This window comes from Mus caroli, chromosome X, assembly GCF_900094665.2.
Source record: "Mus caroli chromosome X, CAROLI_EIJ_v1.1, whole genome shotgun sequence".
NCBI classification, from domain to species: Eukaryota; Metazoa; Chordata; class Mammalia; order Rodentia; family Muridae; genus Mus; species Mus caroli.
In genome coordinates, this window is record NC_034589.1 from 110,229,935 (window position 1) to 110,255,414 (window position 25,480).

Consider the following 25,480-nt stretch of genomic DNA (forward strand, 5'->3'; position numbering starts at 1 on the left):
GAAGAAAAAAGAAAAGAAAAGAAAAGAAAAGAAAAGAAAAGAAAAGAAAAGAAAAGAAAAGAAAAGAAAAGAAAAGAAAAGAAAAGAAAAGAGTACAGAATATCAAAGACACAGTCTACAGAACTGAAAAATTTCCACAGGGTGAAGTGCCCAAGAAGGACTCCTCATCCTACTTGCTAGAGAAAAGAAAGCTATCACCTTGGAGGTAAGAGCCTCTCAGGACTCACAGGGAGGATCTTTAGGTGAAAGGCCTGACAGTAGGGAGAGGGAACTTATAGAACCCACCTCCAGCAGGAAGACAGGACATCATGTGAGGGATGAGGTTGCTATCCTATGGGCAAAACTCTGACCCATAATTGTTACTGTCTAAAAGAATCACAGGGATGGAAATGGAGAGGAGCCTGAGGAAAAGAAGGTTCAGTAACAAGCTCAAATTGGGACCCAACTCAAGGGGAGGCCCCAATGCCTGCCACTATTACTGAGACTAAGGAGTGCTCACAAAAAGGGACCTATCATGAATGCCCTCTGAAAGACCCAATAAACAGATGAAAGAATATGATGAAGATATTTGCACCCAATGGACAGAAGCAGCTGATGCCTGTTGTTGAATTAGGGAAGGCTGAAAGATGCTGAGTAGAAGGGTGATCCTGTATTAGGACCACCAGTCTCAATTAATCTGAACTCCTGCGATCTCTCAAATATTGGACCACCAAACAAGCAGATAACACCTGCTGATCTGAGAAGCCCCAACACACATACAATAGAGGACTGCCAGGTATGTGTTCATTCAGAGTATGCACCTAACCCTCAAGAGACTGGAGGCCCCAGGGAGTTTAGAGGTCAGGTGTTGGGGTTCAAGACATCCACATCAAAACAGGTAGGTGGGGAGGAGGTATGGGATATGGAACAGTCAAAGGGTGGATCAGGGGTTTGTGTGATAAAATATGGAATGTAAGAAAATAAATTAATTTATAAAAAGAGTAAACAAAAGAAAACCTGTAGTAAATTGAGAAATATTATGACACTGGTTTGTTCATTTTAGCATCTTCAAAAAATATTACAAAAGGAAAAAAATGAACTGAGGAATAAAGTTGATTGACTCCAGAGGCACATAAACTATCTAAAGATTTGTAAGTGTACACTGGGTCATCTCTCCTGCAAATATAGAACTCAAGTTGCAAACAAACAATGGCAATCCTTATTATATGGTTATCTGAATTAAATTGTAAAACTAATTGATGTCCTTATTTAATGTCATCTGATAGAATAAAATAATGGTTTGGAAAAGAATGGCAATCTGTGCCTTGGGATGGGTTATTTTTGGATGACTCTAGGGACATGTAAGGCACTCTTGAGTTTCATCTGATTTCCAAAAAACAGCATGCTTATCTTTGTTATGACTTAAAATATTCTATTGTATTTTTATACAATGTTTCCTTTACCCACTCATGTGTTATGAACATGTAGTCTAATTTTACCTCTTCACTATCAAGAGTTATACTGCAATCAACCTGAACGTGTCATACATCTATTGTAGGCTGACTTTGATTCCATATATGATCATATGGTAGTTCTGTCTTAGCTTTGAACTCTTATTGAAGCCCTTCCACACTTCCTAAAACGAAGTATATCCTGTGGCAAGTTGTAGAGAAAACACAGCTTCTCTAAAGATCTTTTATAAAATTATTTTATGAAATAAAATTTACAAAAGAAAATATACACAAATGAGGTCTCATTTCTGAATCATCACACTGTGCATCTTTAAATGCCATTCAGGCTCATCATTCCTACTCACAGCTGTGTTACTGGCCTACAATTTTGACTAGAGGTAGGATCCTGAGTCAGAAAACAAGTTGGAAAATGCTGGGAATGCTGAAGATACCTCAGGCAACTTTGAGTCTGAAAACAGACTGTCAGGAGAGAGCTTCAATGAGACAGCTCATTTATTGGGGGGATAAAGTCTATTTACATATTTTGAGATGGATCATGGCTTTTGGAGTGAATGAACATCATTGGCCAGGGCCAGAGTGCTTCTGATGCCTCATTTGTATAAGGAGGCATTTAAGGTGGTGCTGGACATGACTTTATAAGTAGAAAGGAATTTTACTGGGCAGCTTGACCTCTTCTGTATGCCAAAGGTGGGAGGGTAGGACTACCTGTGCTGAGACATGCAGGCTGGGAGAAGGAGGAGCACAATCCTACTCCTGCCATTTTCTGGATTCTGGACATGCTTTGACCCTACTCTTGCTCCAGCTTGGCATCCCTAACCCATGGCTCCCAGCCCCATATGCGAATAAATGTTTTAGCATTTTTGATCTCACAAATTTCAGAAAATAAAATTTAGCATGTATTTATTTGTGGGTATATGCTGGAAATAGTGCACCTTTTTTTCTATGAAATAGCCCTTACTCTACACAATACTGTACAGTTTAAAGTTCTATCATTGAACTGGGAAAAGACTCAAGAATAACCACCCTTCATTAAAGATTTACAGGCAATTGACCTTTACTGAATAGAAGAAAAACTTTCTTCTCTGATGCAGCCACTTGGAAGCTGCTTATATTTCAGTATATAATCCTTCACACATGTTTCTGTAAATAACCATAATTAAAACCACGGATTCACTAAGCTATAATTGGGTAGGTTCATTTCTTTGATCTTTACTTAGTGCTCTGTCTGGAACTATATCTATTATCATGATACAGGTAAGATCAGGTAGTAATGCTTGCTCACCTATTGTGTCTGTATTTTTTATACATAAGGAGAAACAGAAAGGCTGCTATCCCATCTATGTAATCATTTTGAGTGTAGTATATGCACTACAATTCCATATACACACACAGTCGGTAATATTGCTATAATTTGTTGTAGAGAATTGAGAAATGAAAACTAAAAATTACATAAATTCTGTGAAAATATATGATTTACATGCTATGATTTAATCATACATATTCTCATTTCATAGCTTGCCTTGTATTCTTATTCCAATATGCGATACACATTGGCAATTTTATTTTGGTAAATTATACTCCATAACAAGATCAATCTATCATTTTAATATGAATCCAAGAATGTCTTTCCTAAAGTTTCTTGCTATGTCAGTAGTATGAGGATATAATTTTCATCAATTATGCATAGGACTTTATCAGAAATTCTGCAAGGAATTAAAAATAAATGTTCCAGTAGTGAGATACAGAGGATTGTAGTACAAAATGGCTATATATGTATGTTTATGGAACACTAAAAACAGAAAGAAAAGCTAAAATAAAGTTCATAATTTTTCATGCAAACAACTATACATAAGTTCATGGGTGCAAGAAAAATTGCTAATTTAGTATAAGTGCATTTTACTGTCATTCAATTTTTTAAAAGTGTTACTCTTTGATAAATAATTCATAAAACAAAACTGTTGACTATCTTAAAAATGACATAAAGTGTATTTTCTAAAAGTGATAAAAGTTGCAACTTTTTAAATATTCAAAATTGTTCATTGTACAGCCCTTTCCCCTCCTTTCTATGCCTCCAGCCTCTCACCTCTAACCTCTCCACCTCCCATCAGAAGAAATCAGACCACTCAGCTTCATCAATCAAACATGGTCTAACAAGCTACAATAAGACTAGGCACATACCTTAACATCAATGCTGGACAAAGCAACCCAGTAGGAGAAAGAGTTCCACAAGCAGACCAAAGAGTCAGAAATAACCCTGTTTCCACTATTAGGAATTCCACAAGAACATCATGCTACTCATCTATTACATATATGCAAAGGATCTAAGTAAGACCCCTAACATGCTCCCTGATTTCTGTGAGATCCTAAGTCGCAGTCAGTTGATTCTGTGGGCCATGCTCTTGCCATGTTTCTAAACCCTCTGGTTCTTCTGAACTCCTTCCTCCTTTTCTTCCACAGGAATCCCTAAGCTCCACCTAATGGTTTGCTGTGGGACTCAGCATCTGCTCCCATCTGTTGCGGAGTGAATTTTCTCTAGTCTCTCAGATGATGATTATGCTAGGTTCCAATCCCAGAACCATAGGCAGGACAAACTCTAAGTTGAAGGTTTTGTGTTTGGGTAGGTGTCGAATCTCTCCACTGGAAGTTTTGCCTGATTATAGAAGATGGCAAGTTCTGGCTCTATATTCCATTACTAAGAATATTAGCTAGGGTCACCTTCATAGATTCCTGGGAGTTTCCATTGTCCCAGGTTACTAACTTACAGCCAAAATGTTCCCCCTTACTTCTAGTTGTTTTATCAGCGCTCTCTCTCTCTCTCTCTCTCTCTCTCTCTCTCTCTCTCTCTCTCTCTTTCTTCCTCCATCCCTCCCCCCCCTCTCTCCATTCTCTCCATTCTCTCCTGCATCTGATTCCTCCTGTTTCCATCCTCACCTGCCACTAGCCCACATTCCAACAGCAATATCATTTTATTTCCCTTCCTAGGGAGATTCATATGTTTCCTCTTCAGTCTTCCTTGCTATTTAACTTCGATTGGTCTGTAGATTATAACATAACTATCCTTTACTTAAAACTAATATACACTTGTAAGTGAGTATGTACCATGTTTGTCTTTCTGGGTCTCAGTTACCTTACTTAGGATATTTTCTAGTTTCATCCATTTGTTTGCAAATTTCATGATGCAATATTTTAAGAGCTGAGTAATAATCCATTGTGTAAATGTATCATATTTTCTTTTTTATTGTTCATAATTTTTCCTTGTGAACAACTATATATAATCTCCTTGATGCAAGAAAATTTGCTAATTTAGAATAAATACATTTTACTCTAATTCAAGTTTTGAAAAGTGTTATACTTTAGAGAAAAATGCTATACAGCAAAAGTGTTGACTATGCTAAAATGGCATAAAGAGAATTTTCTTTAAGTGATAGGCTATTAAGTGATTCGAAACTTTTTAAGTTTTTAAGCAACATACACATATTCATATTATATGATGCAGTTTTAAAATTTAGGAGGAAATGAATCATCTGCCCTGAAGATTTATTATATTTGATAGATTGAGAAATAACTGATACTTTTAATTCCTAAATCACCTTGTCACCATTTCTGGTAGTCCACTCTATTCCCCAGTATAATGTGTTTTAACAGTAGTCTGTTCTGGTTAGGTTTGTAAAATAAAAAATAATATAGAAAATCAGGTTGCTTGTAAGAGCTATCTAAAATCACATATTTCACAATGTGCCTACATAATTCAAATAGTATGCTTGTGCTTCTAATTCTAGATTTTAAATGTAATTTAATTTAATTTATCTGATTGTTTTTCCTGTGTTTATGTATGTGCATCAAACTCATTTCTAGTGCCCATTGAGGTCAAAAGAGGCAGAGAGGCTGTCAGATTTCCTAAAAATGGATTTATATGTGGTTACTAGAAACCATGCAGGTTCTGGGAACTAAACCAAACTCCTCTGTAATGGCAGCAAATGCTTTTAACAACAGAACCATCTCTCCAATTCCACATTTGTATTTTTAAACTATTATCCAATGTTTTATGGTCATTAAATATATAGGAAATTGGGTTCTTCTAGTGATTACCAGATGGCAGAGTAAGTTACAAAAACTAATTTCTTGGTATATTCATTCGTCTATTGTTTTGAGAAATGGCCTCATATAGTCCAGGCTGGCATCAAACTTGCTATCTGGTTGAAGATGACATTGAACTCATGATTTTCCTAACACATTTTTAATTACAATGATTATAAATATTAACCACTATGTCTTGTCTTCTGTATTATTAAAAAATGATGGCTAGTACCAGAAAATCAAGAATTGACAAATGGGACCTCATAAAATTACAAAGCTTCTGTAAGAAAAAGGATATTGTCAATAAGACAAAATTACAACCAACAGACTGGGAAAAGAACTTTACTAATCCTAAATCAGATAGGGGACTAATAACCAATATTTTCAAAGAATTCAAGAAGTTAGACTCCAGAAAAACAAATAACCCTATTAAAAATGGGATACAGAACTAAACAAAGAATTCTGATCTGAAGAGTACTGAATGGTTGAGAAGCAACTAAAAAAAATTCAATATTATTGGTCATCAAGGAAATACAAATCAAAACAACATTGAGATTCCACCTCACACCTGTCAGAAAGGCAAAGATCAAAAACTCAGGTGACAACAAATACTGGCAAGGATGTGTAGAAAGAGGAACACTCCTCCATTGCTGGTGGGATTGCAAGCTGGTACAACCACTCTGGAAATCAGTTTGGCGGTTCCTCAGAAAATTAGACATAGTACTACTACCTGAGGACCCAGCAATAACACTCAGGGCATATACCCGGAATGTACTCCATCATGTAATAAGGACACAAGTCCCACTATGTTCATTCCAGCCTTATTTTAATAGCCAGAAGCTGGAAAGAACCCAGATGTCCCTCACCAGAGGAATGGATACAGACAATGTGGTACATTTACACAATGGATTACTACTCAGCTGTAAAGAAACAATGCATCTATGAAATTCTTAGGCAAATGGATGGATCTATAGGGTATCATTCTGAGTGAGGTAACCCAATTACAAAAGAATATATATGATATGCACTCACTGATAAGTGGATATTAGTCAAGAAGCTCGTAATACCCAAGGTACAATTCACAAAACACATGAAACTCAAGAAGGAAGACCAATGTGTGGCTATGTCTATCCTTCTTAGAACGGGGAACAAAACACCCATGGAAGGAGTTCAGATACAAAGGGTGGAGTAGAGACGGAAGGAAAGGCCATCCAGAGACTGTCCCACCTGGGGATCTATCCCATATACAATCACAAAACACAGACACTGTTGTGGATGCCAACAAGTGATTGCTGACAGGAACCTGATATAGCTGTCTTCTGAGAGGCTCTTCCATTGCCTGACAAATACAGAAGTGGATGCTCACAGCCATCCCATTGGACATCTACTCCACCCTTTGTATCTGTAACTCCTTCCATGGGTGTTTTGTTCCCCCTTCTAAGAAGGATCGAAATAGCCACACATTTGTTTTCCTTCTTCCTGAGTTTCATGTAGGAGCTAGAGAAAGCACCTAAGGAGCTGAAGGGGTTTGCAGGCCCATAGGAGGAACAACAATATGAACTAACCAGTACCCCCAGAGCTACCAAGGACTAAACTACCAACCAAAGCTCCAGATGTAAATGTAGCAGAGCATGGCCTAGTAGGATATCAATGGAAGGAGAGGCCCATTGTCCTATGAAGGCTCTATGCCCCAGTGTGGCTGTTGGTGAGTAGGGGGATAGGGGAGGGGATAGGGGGAAGGGTGTTTTTCAGAGGGAAAACCAGGAGCAGGGATAACATTTGAAATGTATATAAAGAAAACATCCAAAAATAGGAAAAATTTAATGGACCACTTAAGAATCTAAACATTTATTATATTTTTGGTACAAATAATTTTACCTATTTTTGCTGTAAAAAGTAATCCAACTGAAAATTAATTCTTCTTATAGAAGCCATATATATATATATATATATATATATATATATATGTATATATATATATTTTTTTTTCATTAAAAGGTACCTTGAACACTTATCCTCAGGATACTGCTGCTATAAGAAGGTACTATTAGATGTTATAGTCTGGCCATCACATATGTTCCCTAATACATCTCTTTTCTGGAATATCATATATATTAATGAGGTCTCATTATATGGGGAGAACAAGGCCCACTAAATCAAATATGCAGTTCTCATAGGGTCTCACAGAAAAAACAAACCAACAAAAAACAAAACAAAACAAAAAACAAACAAACAAAGAAAAAACCCAACCAAACCAAACCAATCAACCAACCAAACAACCAAACAAACAAAAAAACAATCAAGGAGCCTTCACAGTTCTCCACTAGGTCTTGCATACATATTGTGGTTCTTTAGCATGTTTTTTTGTTTTGTTTTTGTTTGTTTGTTTGTTTGTTTTGTTTGTTTGTTTGTTTGGAGCTTTTATCCATGTGATTAAGGCTATCTCTGACACTTTTACTTGCTGTTGGGACCCATTCCCTCCCACTGGGATGCCTTATTCAGTCTTGATATAAGTGTTTATGCCTAGTTTCATTGCACTTTATTATGCTGTGGTTAATTGGTATCCCTGTTGGAGGCTTTCACTTTTTTTTGAAGAGAAACTGAGGAAGAGTGAATCTGTGAGTAAAAAAGGTAGGATGGCTGAGAGGATTGGAGGGAGGGGAGGCCATATTCTAGATGTATTGTATGAGAGAAGAATAAAATTTAAAAGTCTCAAAACTATTTCCCCATAGTCAGAATATCATTAAAATATTTTATATTTAATTTGTTCTTCTAGAATTTAATGCATCTACACATATTTTGATCATATCTATATCTGATTCCCAAGCTGGTTTTCTATAGACCATTCCCCTGCCAACTTCAAGTCCTGTTCCTTTTGTTGTTTCCAATGTCACTGAGTAAAATTACTGTTGCAAATAGATATATTGGTATAGGAGCATATTAATGCTCATACACCAAAAGAAAAATATCTTTCCTAACCTAACAGCCACGAAACCATGAATTGCTCTTCGTCTTAGAATAAGGCTTTATGATCCCATTCTTCTATCCATTTTAGAACTGTTTCTGGACTGAATTAGTATACTGCCTTAGTATTCTATTCCTTTGATAGAATACCATAATACAAAGCAACTTGGAGAGGAAAGGGTTCATTTCATCTTATATTGCCAAGAAACAGCCCGTCATTGAGCAAGTCAGGAAAAGGGTACCACCATGGAAGAAAACTATAGGCAGAAACTTATCCAGACACCATGAAAGAATGCTGCTTAATACCTTGCTCATCTCAGCTTTCTCAGCCTGCTTTCTTATAGAACCTAAGACTACTTGTAAAATCATGGAACCACCCACTGTAATTTGGGCCCTCCTTCATCAATCATTAATCAAAACAATACCCTACGGAGTTGCCTAAAGGACAATCTTATGAAGACAATTCCTGAGATATAATTTTCTCTTTGCATATAAGTCTAGGTTTTTGTCCAGTAGACAAAAGAAAAAAAAAGAAAAAAAAAAGAATGAAAGAAACCAGCACATGTAGATAAGCATAGTTGATATGAGTTCATGAGTACAATATCTATCATCTAGTTTTTACATTTTTTCTGCTTCCTTTGCATGGATGTTCCCTGAAATTGTACATAGGAAGATATAAATGTTTCATTTAGGGTTGAACACTCACAATACTTTATTCTTACCACACTGAATAGTTAGGACTTGCTTCAAAAATCACTGAAAAATTAAACCTCTCTAATCAATTTTTTCAACCATTGTTTTATTTATTTATAACAAAACCATTAATAACAAAGAAGTGATGGGATATGGACAATTTATAATAAAAAGCATGGATTATTGTTTTCTTTTTTTGATTTACAAGGGTTATTGTAAATAACAAAAATAAAATATTTACAAGCATACAGGATTACTTAGGCACAAATTATTTCAATAACTCAATATAAAATGCTACTATAGAAAAATGCACACAATAATTGGTAAGATAGTACATAAGAATGTAAGTAATGAAGTAAGTGAAGAGACAGTTTTCCATTTATTTTAAGAAGTACAAATATACTGATATAAATTTAAATATTAAAAAAACAGATTGATAGCCGAAATGTTTGCAAAATATTAATAGTAGGTTCCTCATCAAGAAATATTTTGAATAGATTTGGACCCCATAGATTCATGTGTTGAATGCTTGGCCCTCTGGGACTGTCATTATAAGGGGGCGTGGCCTGGATTGAATAGGTGTGATGTTGTTGGAAGTAGTGTGTCACTATGCGGGTGGGCTTTGAAGTCTCTTATGCTCAAGCTATGACAAGTGTGGAATTACACTCTCCTCTTGTGAGTTCACATCAAGATGTAAAACTCTTGGCTGTTTTAGCATGATGTCTGTGTTGAAGCTGCCATGAGGTAATGGACTGAGCCTTTGAAACTGTAAGCCAGTCTACTTAAATGTTTTCCTTTATAAGAATTGCTCTTGTCATGGTGTCTTCTCACAGCAATAAAATTCAAACTAAGACAAAGACCTATGACCTCCAGAGCCATATACTTTTCACTGATTTTATAGTACCAAGCATAAATGCTTTATCGTGGAGATAGCATCCTACAACTGTTCCCTCATGACAGTAATGTTTCTATCATATCAGGAGGCACATCCTGCCTGACAGGTTTTAGCATCCATTGTCCCCTACCAATATACATTATATCATAAAAGCTAGTTCACAGTAAGGAAGTTTACCAGTCAGTTGAAGATTTTTCTCTTATGTCCCACATCCAAATTGAATGGTGTCTTACTTAGCTGTGGTTGAAAACTAGGACGAATATCACTAACTTGTATTCCTTTGAATACCTCTGGGACATCCCTGACCAATAACTAATAGGGAATCTATCCTATGCCTGGCACTCTTATTTTTATTTGATAACTCATATATTCTTGTGACAGCATCATATACCTGTGCAGTATACCTGCATCAAATTAGTTTTTAAAAATATATTTATATCTTGTAATTAGCTTATAAGGCTTTTCATACTTCCTTAGATTTTGTTATCATATACCCTAACTATTTTTCTTCCATATCCCTCAGTTACATCCCCCTTAAATATTTAGCATTCATGTTTCATCTTCTTAATACGCCACATGCTCTTCTAACATTAAATAATTTACAATAAATATAGAAATTTACTAATGAATTTTACTGAACCATTTTAAGTAAAATTATTTTGAATCAACTCAGTATATCAATCAGGCTGCCTGTTTTACAATTGCTACTTAGGCCTCCTTACAGTGAAATGAAGGATACCACAAATCTGCTTCTACTGTGATTTTTGGATTTGGAAATGTCATTTCCTAAGAATGTAATATGTGTCCAAAATGTTTTGGTTTAATGGCTTGGAGCATCCTGTTACCTTGATTTAAAGCCAGTAGCAAACTTTAGTAAAAGTAATCCATGAAAATTCATGCTTATCCAAGCTTATAGGTCCAGGTTTTTTAATGGGACCCCAGGTATAGTACTTGGCTGCAAATCTAGTCTTTTGGAATACATTTTGAAAATTTATTGCTATTTCTTCTTGCTAGAAGATTTTTCTCTCTTGGATATGCTTTATATAGAAAGGTGATTTGCATCTTCCCAGAACCAGGGGGACTAAGGATTCCATTAATGTTGTGTAGCACTCCTTGATTGCTGAAAGTATTTCTGGAAATGTTATTGAGTTTTAAAGCTTCTCTAAGAATATATGTATGGAAATTTAATTAGTGTTTCTTGCTCTAGGTTGTCTATATCTGGTACAAATATTCTACTTATAACAAGAAGAAATTTGTCAAAATGAGTGTTGTGTACATTCTTTCAAATCATATATACTACTCAATAGGAGTAATTCGGGTTCTCACATATTAAACTAACATATAGGTGGTTCATCACCTCAGCATTTCACTAAGAGGGAAAACATTTTCATGTCTGCAACTTGCTTTTCAAATTCCCACAGTATTTTTTAACAATCTGAAAAAAATAAGGTCTATGAATTATTATTCCATTTTATAATGTTCTTTACTGATAATATAATTATTTGTTTTATAGGAATTTGCTCTGAGCCAAACTGCCACCATTTTTTAAGTTAAGCTGTGCCCCTTGCTAAAAATTGTCACTGTTAGGAGGGTTGATTGTTGCTATTTCCTCATAAGAAAAGGTACTGGGTGAGTTTGGTACCCTAACTAGAGGATGTTGCTACTCATTCCAGAGAGATGGATAAAAGCAATTTCTGCATGTGGCACTGGGGAAATGCTAGAAGTATATAGCTTTGGAATCTTATGAGAGGTGGCTTAAGTTACTTAACCATGGAGAAGCCATCATGTATGTTAGGTGCAAACTCTCCAGTGCGGCTACTCACACACTTTCATGTTTGCATTATAAGTCATCTTAAAATATTCCTTGGTTTTCAAGGATGAACATGAATGGAATCATACTTTGATTTGCCACTAGAAACTAATGAGGATGGGGGTAGATGGTATTTAGTCCTTCCCTAGATGAAAAGTCTCATAACAATATTGAAATTAAATTTTAATTTAAAAAATATTGTGAAGGTGTGACACCTAATGAATGACTATTTGATAAATGGTGATCTGAAGTTATATATATATATATATATATATATATATATATATATATATATATATATATATATATATATATATATATATATACACGCACATTTATATATATACACATTTATATATATGTACATATACATTTATTGATATGTGTGTGTGTATAAATAACATATTTTCTTAATAAGTTAGCTTTATTTGATTACAAAGTGAATCAAAATTAAGGCACATTTAAATCTCCAACAACTATTATATTCTTTTCAGATTTTCTATATCATTTTATATACTAACAAAAATTAAAGACAATTATCCTAAGGAATAATTACAAGGAGGATTTGAAACAAAGTTTCGCTGATGTGTATCATGACTGATATGTACTCGTGTTTCTACTAATCTAGCCAAGATTGTGATGGAGGCTTTGACTGAATACATAATTTGTGTTCTACTTCAAATTCAAAACTAGGAGGTATACTGAGTCTCTCTCTCTCACATCGTTTTGGTATTTCCCTGGGGATAATGGTGGAAAATGACAGACCCAGGGGAGGAGTTAATTATGCACTAGCTTAAACATATGAAAGATGAAAGTATATTTCAGGATAAAAAAAGATTTAAGCATATATATTGTCAAATATACTTTGATTTCAACTTTTAATTTTATGGGCATATAACATGTTTTGTTTAACATCGATTCAGATTAAGTTATACATTGCAATTTTAGTTTGTATAAATCTAAGGAAGTTCTTCTAAAATGCTGTTTATTTTCGTCACATCCTTCTAAATAATAATTACTTTTCCTTTAGAATTTCTTTTGTTTTTTCCATTTTTAAAATCTTTTATTAGGTATTTTCTTCATTTACATTTCCAATGCTATCCCAAAAGTCCCCCATACCCTTCCCCCCAACTCCCCTACCCACCCACTACCACTTCTTGGCCCTGGCGTTCCCCCGTATTGAGGCATATAAAGTTTGCAAGACCAATGGGCCTCTCTTTCCAATGATGGCCAGCTAGGCCATCTTCTGATACATATGCAGCTAGAGACATGAGCTCCAGGGGTACTGGTTAGTTCATATTGTTGTTCCACCTATAGGGTGGCAGATCCCTTTAGCTCCTTGGGTACTTTCTCTAGCTCATCCATTGGGGGCCCTGTGATCCATCCAATAGCTGACTGTGAGCCTCCACTTCTGTTTTTGCTAGGCCCTGGCTTAGCCTCACAAGAGACAGCTATATCTGGGTCCTTTCAGCAAAATCTTGCTATTGTATGCAATGGTGTCAGCGTTTGGAGGCTGATTATGGGATGGATCCCAGGTATGGCAGTCTTTAGATGGTCCATCCTTTCGGAATTTCTATATTACAATGTTTATTTTCCTAAATTCAAAAAAGAATGGATAAGTTAGAAGCAGTGAACTTTTCTTATGGTGTAGAGGCAATATATAATAGTGCATATTTCATTGCTTTCAACAGGAGGATAAAAATGTGACAGTAATATCAATGAACACATAGGTACATTTAAGGATGAAATAAACAATCAGATCAGTTATAGAGTGTTGGGTAACAATGACTCCCATCTCTAAGTTTTCTGTACAAATTTGCTAGAAAATCAGACTACACATACAGGACTTCATATTTTTTTTCCCTTTGAGAGTTTAGCAGCTAGATCTCATGAATGAATGTAATTATCATGATTAATATTAATTTCTAAGTTTTATTATACTGTAACACAATAATATATTAAAATACATATCAAAACAGTGCTACTATACAAAAATTATAGATTTCTGGAGGCAGATTTCTTGAGTATATATGGTAATGTAGTGGTTTCATGTTCATGTTCTTAGCATAGGACAACATTCAGATACTCAAAAGTTCTTGGCCAACTGAAGTTAGTTGAACAAACTTTAACACAGTGGCATCTTCTTTCAAAGTGATGACTAAACCCATAGGGAATACCCAATGTATCTATAAAATATGTTATCCTATGCATATATAGGATAATAATTAATTTATATATTTAGTTACAGTTAGAGATGAGTTACAAAAATGAATAATGGCACTTAGATCAACAACTTATGATAAAATGTCTAATATGATTGTATCAACAACATATTCAAAATTACCAAGTATAACCAGTGGGTAGAGTGGTCAAAACGTTGATTCACATCTCATGTGAGATGAAATAAGGCAAGTAAAAGATGTTATCAATTAAATTATAGCTGATGACTTTCCATTTCAATGATGGAAACTCTTCTTTTTGAGTGGCAAGAACATGTAAAGTATAAGTTGTCATTCTGTTATATTTCAGTGACTGAACATGTAGGCGTTCATCTCTCAGCACCTGGAACCTTTGTATCTCTTGATTAGTGTTTATGGTGTTGAAAGGTATTATGCATCTCTGTTTGAAGGATAAAATTAAGCCTCAATCTCACCCATTTGTGAATCTGGCAAGCTAAAACAATTCCTGGCCTGAGGAGATAGGCTCAATGGTGAAACAGTGAAGCAAATATTTGGGGATTAACCAAACATTTTCTGAATAGATCAGAGGCCCACTCCATGAGCTGGAACCCATAAAGGAGGGAAAGTGTTATGGATTGATAGGTCATAGACCACGGAGAGAAACTTATTACAATTATTCTGCTAAATGGCCATATATTTAAAATGTTGCGTAATGACATTTTCAGTAACCATAAATCAGAGCATCTCTCTACTCTCATTTGAAAATCTTCTCCTGGGCATTCACCCAGAAGATGTTACAACTTGTAATAAGGAAACATGCTTCAATATGTTCATAACAGCCTTATTTATAATAGCCAGAAGCTGGAAAGAACTCAGATGTCCCTCAACAGAGGAATGGATACAGAAAATGTGGTACATTTACAAAATGGAGTATTATTCAGCAATTAAAAACAATGAATTTATGAAATTCTTAGGCAAATGGATGGATCTGGAGTATATCATCCTGAGTGAGGTAACCCGAGCACAAAAGAATGCACATGATATGCACTCACTGATAAGTGGATATTAACCCAGAAACTTAGAATACCCAAGATACAATTTTCAAAACACATGAAACTCAAGAAGGAAGACCAAAGGGTGGATACTTCATTCCTTCTTAAAATTGGGGAACAAAGTATGCATGGAGGGAATTACAGAGACAAAGTTTGGAGCTGAGACAGAAGAAAGGACCATCCAGAGGCTACCCCACCTCGGGATCCATCCCATATACAATCACCAAACCCCAGACACTATTGTATATGCAAGCAAGATTTTGCTGACAGGATCCTGATTAGCTATCTCTTGAGAGGCTATGCCAGTGCCTGGCAAATAGAGAAGTAAATGTTCACAGTCATCTATTGGATGGAACACAGGGCCCCTACTGAAGGAGCTAGAGAAAGTACCCAAGGAGCTAAAGGGGTCAGCAACCATACAGGAGGATCAACAATATGAACTAACCAGTACACCCCAGAACTTTGTGTCTTAGTCAGGGTTTCTATTCCTGCACAAACATCATGACCAAGAAGCCGTTGGGGAGAAATGGATTTATTCAGCTTACACTTTCCACATAGCTCTTGATCAACAAAGAATGTCAGGACTGGAACTCAAGCAGGCCAGGAAGCAGGAGCTGATGAAGAAGTCATGGAGGGATGTTTCTTACTGGCTTGCTTCCACTGGCTTACTCAACTTACTTTCTTATAGAACCCAAGACTAACAGCTCAGAGATGGTACTACCCACAAGGGGCCCTCCACTTTGATAACTAATTGAGAAAATGCCTTACAGCTGGATCTCATGGAGGCACTTCCCCAACTGGAGCTCCTTTCTCTGTGATAACTCCAGCCCATTTCAAGTTGACACACAAAACCGGCCAGTACACTGTGTCTCTAGTTGCATATGTAGCAGAGGATGGCCTAGTTGTCCATCACTGGGAGGAGAGACCTTTGGTCTTTTGAAGATCATATGTCCCAGTATAGGGGGATGCTGTGGCCAGGAAGTGGGAGTGGGTGGGTTGGGGAGGAGGACGGGGTGGGGGAGTGTATAGGGGACTTTTGGGGTAGCCTTTTAAATGTAAATGAAGAAAATATCTAATAAAATAAAATATAATAAACACACAGGCACCCTCCAAAAAATAATCTTTCAGTAGATGGCGATTAGTCCAGATATACCTCCAGGATCCCCAGACCTGTTCAAAAAGCAGAGAACAAAATATTTTAGATCATTTATTCCTAAATATGACATGTATATCACAAGCATTTCCATCAGGGTTCCAGGTATCTTTATAGATGTGAGGTCAAAATGTTTAATAGAAGCATAAGTATTGAAAAACTAACTGGAAACAGTGTTTTATGGATATAATAGGGCAGTTTCATATGTGAATTCACAGTGATTTTGACTGCATGCACAAAAACTGTGTAAGATCTAGACAGACAAAATCCTAAAATGGGAGACTAGGGTCAGGTAATCATGGGATCCTACAACTAGAAGAGCAACCATGGGCATTTGATAGCTAGTGGGATAAGGAAAGTCATTCTCTAAATTATGTAACCCCTTGATTCCAGATGACTGAACACACACAAGGGCATGTCTCAGTCACAAGACTCATTTGGCAAAACTAACAGTATTTAGGGAGGAATAAGAATAAAGAAAAGTAATTTCAAGATTAAATGAGAAATCTGTATTGTATATTTTAATGTATGATTCTTTTAGATTGCATTTTAAATGAGAGTTACATGAAATATGTTAATACCACATTTTAAAAGTAAAATTATTTGAAAGCATTTTGCTTCTTTTGATAGTCACTGATACAAATACTGGAAATGTGTTTTCTGACTCTTAAGTTTAAAATTCTATTGCTTGTGCTGTTTTAGATATTAAAATGAATGAATAATTGGCAATCCACTTTTAAATAATGTTATTAATCAGGAATTAAAGGAGGAGGGCATATGATGAAGTTGAAAACAGCTTAGTTGAAAATTATGCCAAAAAAAATATATATATACATATATATATATATTTATATACATTATTGCAGGGAAATTTTGAAGAACCTAGAAAATATTAGTTTTCTTTTCCTTGACATACAGGGTTACATTTTATTGTCATACTAATTGTGTGTTGTGTATTACTGGAAGTGACTGCTACTGTTTATTTTTTCAATAACTTATATGGCAAATAAGTTTTTAGTAGTATGTATGTATGTATAAAAAATGATAGTGTTCTACTATTATAGTTTTCTCAATAGCAACACTAAAAGCTAGCTTTGTACATTTGAATGTAGCCAGAGTAGGATTTTATATTTGATTAAGTCACAGTTTTTATAGGATGTTATTTCATTGTATACAACTAAATCACCAAAAGCATATGTGAGTTCCGGAAGCTCCTTTTTCACTTGCTTATTTTCTTTTTGCTTTACTCCCCCATTACTTTCATCATTTTATTTATTTCATACAATATTTCATTTTTATGTAGTTTTCTTTTAAAGGGGGGCTAGCAACCACCTTTGTATCTACAATCAACTTCCAATTTTCTGCTAGCAGATTTTCTGCATTATAGCTCACCTTTAACAAATCTTGCTTTTAGCTTCTTACAGACATTATCAGCTTCACGACTTATTCTGTTTGATTTATTTTGCCTGTATATTTAGGCACATTTTAAATGATAGTATAAGAAGAGAATCAATGCTGTTCTCTGTTCTGAAATCATATATCTTTTATTTTAGCAAGCAGGACATAAAAGTCAAAACATTGAATTAAATAGCTTTTATTTGTTCCCAAGAAAAATGTGAGTGATACCATAGATAACATTTATTTATAAAACTGAACTTAAAGAACTCACTTTCTAAAACTGTTTCACATTGCAGCTGAGGAAGTGTGCTTTTCCACTGTTTTGTAATGAGAATTCAAAACATTTGAGAACATTTAGACGTAAAAACAGATATTTTTAGTCTCAGAGAGTTTAAAATGCTGATATTTGATAAACTGATTTAATTAAGGCTAGCTGAGCTGTAATATAAGGCTCTATAGTATCACTCCAATAGAATAAATAAATACCCACAAATAAAAACTTTGTTTTTACTCTAGTTGATTTTGAAAACCATTATGATTGATTTTTAATATCCATGTGCTTCATTAGAATCACTGAAGCAGGGAGCCTCACTTAAACTGACCTATTTTCATTATTTGTTATGGGATAATCTAGAGGAATTGAAAATGGGATCTATGATAACAGTACAGTTTTAAAATGGATTGCCAGAAGGAAAATCAGGTGCCATTTATTGTTTGGGTTTTCCTTTGGCTATTGAGTTGATTTATTCTGTTGTTTCTATTTGTAATTCCTTGATGATATTCAGAAAAAGAATTTACAGGCTTCTTTAATAAACTAATGATCAATGGCTCTTCTAGGTTTTTAGCCTCAGCTTGGAAATACACACATGTATATATTCATCCCATTGTATTTGTTCCACTGGAGCAGTCGATCTCAAACCCATGGAACATAAACATTTGGGGGGGAGGTTACATATCAGATAACCTGAACATCAGATAGTTACTATAAAATTTATGAGTATTAAATTGCAGTTATGAAGGAATAATTTGGTTGGAAGTCATAACAACATGAGTAATTTTATCACTGAGTCACAGTATTAGGAAGACTGAGAACAATGGCTCTAAAGAACACTGACTGACAAAGGTGGGTGGTTGTGGGAAATATCTTTATTCCCAACACTAGGGAGACAGAAATAGGTAGATCTCTGTGTTTGTGGCCAGCCTTGTCTACAGATCAAATTCTAGGACTGTCCAGGCAAAGAAACCCTGTCTTGTAATACCCCCACAAAAACAACAACAACAAAAACAAAAACAAACAAAAAATCAAAACAAAACAAAACACCACAACCACCACCACCACCACCACCACCACCACCACAACAGCAACACCATCAAAAACTGGCAAAACCAAATACTTTATATAATCAAGAATATACGGGGCCTGGCAAACACAGAATTGGATGCTCACAGTCAGCTATTGGATGGATCACAGGGCCCCCAATGGAGGAGCTAGAGAAAGTACCCAAGGAGCTAAAGGGATCTGCAACCCTATAGGTGGAACAACAATATGAACTAACCAGTACCCCCAGAGGTCATGTCTCTAGTTGCATATGTAGCAGAAGATGGCCTAGTCGGCCATCATTGGGAAGAGAGGCCCCTTGGTCTTGCAAACTTTATATGCCTCAGTACAGGGGAATGCCAGGGCCAAAAAGTAGGAGTGGGTAGGTATGAGAGTGGGAGGGGGGAGGGTCAGGGGGACTTTTGGGATAGCATTTGAAATGTAAATGAAGAAAATACCTAATTAAAAATAAATTTAAATAAAAAAGAATATACTGAGGATGAAGAATCCTCATGACTCATGATTATTATAGACAAGGGGGGAATGAACAAATCCTTACCCATAGACTCAAATAAGTATGTAAAGAAACAGGTGTAGAACATTGTATGTCATACTAGCCCTATGTCAGTAAGAAATAGTAGAGGCTCTGGCTGGTCACCGATCTCTCAGCTGTAGTAGATTACCACTGCAACATTCTCCGGTACAAATGAAAATGATATTCATTTCTTAGCTTCCTTTCAAACAATAGAGTAAAATATCTACAACTTTGAAGACTATATTATGCCTCTAAGTGATTGTACTTTGGATTGTGTGCATACATTTTGGCTAATTTTTAAAAATGTTAAATATTTTAATTTATATATATATTCACATGAGTATGTGGCTGTAGGTGATCATATGAATATGCAGGTTTTGTATCTTTTCATGGGGACAGAAGCCAGATGGTTATGCTTGTCATACTCTAAGTTTTGTTATCCACTGTGATTCTTTACCTGTTTCTTGTAGGCAAGGTTTCTCCCTGAACCTGGTGCCTATTTTCTTGACTACATTAAGAAGCAGTAAGCCTCTACAATCAAGACACCAGGCTTTTCGGGAATTTAGGCCCACTTGATTGTTCAGCAAGTGCTCATAACCATTAAGGCATTACTCAGACCCTGAGATTGGAAACAAACAAAAACATTAAATATGTCTAATTTTATCTGTATGAATATTTTAACTATGTCTATATATGTACACCACATGAATGTCTGGTATCTGTAGAAGATTGCCCTAGAGCTGGAGCTACCCATGGTTATGAACTGCCATGTTGGTACTGGGAACAATACAAAGTGCCCTATAAAAACAGTGAGTGTTGCTGGGCGTGGTGGCACACGCCTTTAATCCCAGCACTTGGGAGGTAGAGGCAGGCGAATTTCTGAGTTCAAGGCCAGCCTGGTCTACAAAGTGAGTTCCAGGACAGCCAGGGCTACACAGAGAAACCCTGTTTCAAAAAATCAAAACCAAAACCAAATACAAAAATCAAAACAAACAAACAAACAAACAAACAGAAAACAGTGAGTGTTGTTTACTACAGATTCATCTTTCCAACTCTGAATATTGCATAAAGTCCTTCTCATATCAACTGATTGATAATTAACCCAATTTTACTGTGCAAATCACATAAGTAACATTCAGTATAAGATGGTTAAAAAAAAACAGCTCTATTTATAGTGATCATGTTTTTATCAGGAAAGTTGTAGGGTTGGGTCTAAAAGGGAGTCTTGAAGACAATTTCCTTAATTTCTTATAAATTTAAAAAAAAAAAAAAAACAGGGCAGGCAAACTATAAATTTTAGCAAATTCCTAAAGGGAGAAGATAGAGAAGAGAAATGGAGACAGTCATGCTTTTTGAGTTAGTTAGGCTGCGGATGAACAGTGGATGTCAGCCAGCAGCAACCTGGCAAAAGCAGGGTAATGAAAATGGTTCCTGATCATGTTCCCTTCTCCCCCTCCCTGTCCACTTACCCAACCAGTTACCTCCATCCCCCATCCTGTGATTGCTTTCTTCTCCCTCACAAGTAGGACTGAGGCTTCCTCACTTGGTCTCTTTGGTTTGTTAACCTTTTTGAGTTCTATGGACTGTATCATGGGTATTCTGTGCATTATTCTTCTTCTTCTTCTTCTTCTTCTTCTTCTTCTTCTTCTTCTTCTTCTTCTTCTTCTTCTTCTTCTTCTTCTTCTTCTTCTTCTTCTTCTTCNTCTTCTTCTTCTTCTTCTTCTTCTTCTTCTTCTTCTTCTTCTTCTTCTTCTTCTTCTTCTTCTTCTTCTTCTTCTTCTTCTTCCTTTGATTAATATCCACTTATTAGTGAGTACATACCATGCACGTCTTTTTGAGTCTGTGTTACCTAATTCAGAATGATTTTCTATTCAGTTCTATTCATCTACCTGCAAAACTCAGGATATCCTTGTTCTTAATAGATGAGTAGTATTCCATTGTGAAAATGAACCACAATTTTTTTATCCATTCCTCTGTAGAGAAACATCTGGGTTCTTTCCAGCTTCTGGCTATTATAAATAAGGCTGCTTTGAACATAATGGAGCATGTGTCCCAGTTATATGTTGGAGCATCTTTTGGGTATGTGCTCAGGAGTGGTATAGCTGGGTCTTAAGGTAGATCTATTTCCAATTTTCTGAGGAATCTCCAGATTGAATTCTTGAGTGGTTGAACCAGTTTGCAATACCACCAGCAGTTTAGTAGTGTGACTCTTTCTCCACATCCTTGGCAACATGTGCTGTCTCCTGAGGTTTTGATCTCATCCATTCTGACTGGTGTAAGTTAGAATCTCAGGGTCATTTTGATTTGCATTTCTCTAATCACTAAAGACTTTGTACTTTTCTTTAGGTGCCATTTGACTTTTTCAACTGTGTGTTGGGACTTTTGTAGGGCAGTTATGATAGGTCCTATTTGTGAGCACTCCATAGCCTCAAAGTCAGGCATTGGGGATTCCCCTTGAGCTGGATCCCAATTTGGGCCTGTCTTTGTTCCTCCTTTTCCTTAGGCTCTTCTCCATTTTTGTCCCTGCAGTTCTTTAAGACAGGAACAATTATGGCTCAGAGATCTTGACTGAGCGATGGCAACCCCATCTCTCATTTGATGCCCTGTCTTTCTGCTGGATGTGGGGTCTACAGGTTCACTCTCTCCACTGTAGGGCAGGAAATCTATTGATCGGTACAAGTTGATTCTGTATTCACCCACATTTCTGAATATATTTATTATTTCTTAAAGTGTTCTGATATAATATTTTTATAATATAACATTTAGTATATTATTGACTGGAAACAGAGATATTTTGACTTCTCTCCTAATTTGTATCTCTTCAATTTTCTTCTCCCAACTAGTGCATAAACCAAAATCTTGAAAAGATATGGGACTAGATTATATGCCTAATTCCTGGTTCAATTAGATAGCTTCAAGTTTTTTTTCCATTTAGTATGTTAGTTCTGGGTTTCTCATATATATAGCTTCTAATACAGTAAGTTATTTTCAATATAGCTTTACATTCCCTAGGACTTTTATCATGTAAGCCTGTTGAATTTGTTCAAAGGCCTTTTCTCCATCAATTTTGATGATCATATATTATTTGTCTTTATGTCTATTCCTATGATTTATTATTGGAAATTATAGGTATTTCTTTTCAAATAATAAAACACTGAGGAAGTAACAGCATCTCAGTGTCTCTTTCTTGGGAAGTTGAAACTATTTTTTATATCATAGCTGTCATCATTTATAAATTTTTATAGATCCAAATCAGTGATTTTGACCTCTCCAAATACTGTTCTATGTACCAGAGAGATTTTTACTAGTTAAGGTCATATGTATTGGAAGGTTTGATCTTATTGAAATATATTTGGTTGTTTACAATCAGCTTCAAAGTAGTTTTAATTTTTACTATGAGAATAATTTGTGTTGTTTCAGGTATAAATCAAACTATTTGAAGTTACAGTATTGTACAAAATATACCTATACTCAAGGAAAATTAACCAAAGTCTTTTTTTCTGGGGTCATCCTATTCTCTATCCTATATACTCAGTGGCAGTTTGTGGTAGTTTACTTTTTTGCCATCTCTCCAACTTTTATAATGCTGTTGGATTTTCACAGTAGCAGACTTTTGCTTATACAATTTACAAGTCTTCTACACTACATTAAAGCTACCTCTTCAAAGCAGATAGTAGTGAATATCATTCATTTAGCATTGGGTAAATTTTCTTTCATGAATTATTTTCATTGTTTATCCCTTTGAGCTCCCATATGTGAAGATTTATGGCTCTGTTCAACCATTCATGTTCTGCCTGGATCTTTGACTCTTTCTGAAATGTCCTAATCCAAGTTTGAAATTTTCCTCCTGTTCCTAATACTCTGCCAAAGGCAACAGTTGCAGTAAATTTGGTCTAAAAGATGCTCATTTTCTGCTCCACTGACTGCATTTTTTGAGTTCGGACTTGGAAGAAGATACTGAAGAAGATAGCTGTGGGAGGTTTGAGTTTGGCTGGAAGTTTCCTTTGCCTTCCATTAGCTTCTGTTTTGATTCACCTATTCATGTTGCTTCACAAGACTAAGAATTGTAAAAGCATCTGTCCATTGCTTAGTAGAAGTGTCATATCTAATTGTTATAAAACATTCTAGGTGTAACTGGACTCACATTCTCTTTTCTCTGCTTGGTAGTTTTTCTTGTGCATTGCTTCAAAAAGATTTTTTTTTCTTACTTGATAAGCACTATTTTAAAAGTTCTTTATATGTTAATTTTTTTGTTGTTGTTGTTCTTCATGTATTTTCTTTTTGAGATCAAAGTTTTTCCTGGGAAAGTTGTTTATATGTCTGATAAGCACAGAGTATGAACACCTAAAATAAGACAAATAATGATAAAGAGGCATTCACTAATCATGGGGATACATTTTAGAAATGACAGAGGTTAATGTATAAGAACATCTTATATGAATGTATTTCAGAAGCATTCTGAAACCAAGACTCAGATCTAGGACCCCAAAATGCAATCCTCTGACCCTGGTAGCTTGTCTTGGCTATGTTTCCCTTTGCTGCTACATAATGCCATGGAAAACCAACCAAGAGAGAAAAGGATTTATTTTGGCTTAATTTTAAGAATATAGTTCCTCACAGCATGACAGAAGCTGATGTGATTGGTCATATTATAACACTAGTCATAACATAAATATGGATATTTGAAAGAGGAAAAATATACTTTTATCTCCTCCAAACTACATATAATACATATGAGTATGAGCACAGATATATACATATAGTGCTAATAAAGTTACTTTGGATTGACAGTGTTCTTACTAAGGACCATAAACTATACAACAAAATCATTAGTAACAGGCATGAGAAACTGCCTTTTGAATTCCAAAAGTCCATGATTCTTCCAAACAATACACGTCGTCCTGAATGGTTGTTTCCCAGAGGTTAAATGTAAGTCCCTATTACTTAAGACATCATGTACGATGAACACAGGCATTAGAATTATACAAACTAGATATGAACTAAATCCTCCCTTTTGAGGATTCCTCTCATAGTACTAGAAGGTACTATGAAAGCTTCAAGTGGGTGGAAGCAACCAAGAGTCCTACTCACCTTTGATGCCTATAAACCATGATTTAACAAGCATGTCAAGATTATCCTTAAGGTGCAATAGTGGCACACATTTCTGGGTGGAAACCAACAGCTGTTTAAAAGTACTAAAGACACACTTAATAAAAGGAAATCTTGCCTGGTACTGGAAGCTGAAATCTGTCCCAAGATTGTAAGCTTACGGATATTAGAAGAAAACCTAATAGAGCCAATTTCATAAATCTATGTAATTCCTAACTATATCTAGAACTTACTATTCTACACTTAGATACAATTACTTCTCATTCATTATCCAAGATTTGTTTTTGTGGTAGAGACCAATACAAAAAACCATAAGTAGTAAAAATGCAGAAAACAACTGATTTCTGTTCACAGCTCCAATTTATACATCTGCAACATAGCTTAGGGAACATGGAGCAAGAAGAGGTGGAACAAATATTTGAGAGAGAGGCCCAGGAAATTTTCATGGAAATTATGTATCATAGAAATGACAGGGAAGCATCACCCATGATACCTCAATATTCCTACCTAAATAAGGCTTTAACGTGGACAACATCCACATACAATGCTAATGGGGAAGAATATGTCTCAGAATTACACTGATAGAAAAAGAGCTCCAAGAAATTAAGGAATAATGAGAATAGGTTAAGTAGTTTTCTCACAGTGAAGAGCCAAACTGGTTATCGAAAATAATGTGAATTCGAAGAAAACTGAACAAACTCTCCAGGTCATTTTTATTTATGTGTTTATATACATAAGTGTAACAATAACAGTTAATGAATATCAAGAATTTGATAGGGAGAAAATGTGGTATGGGAGTACTTGGAGAAATAAAAATTAATAGAAGGGAATTATATGACATCCAG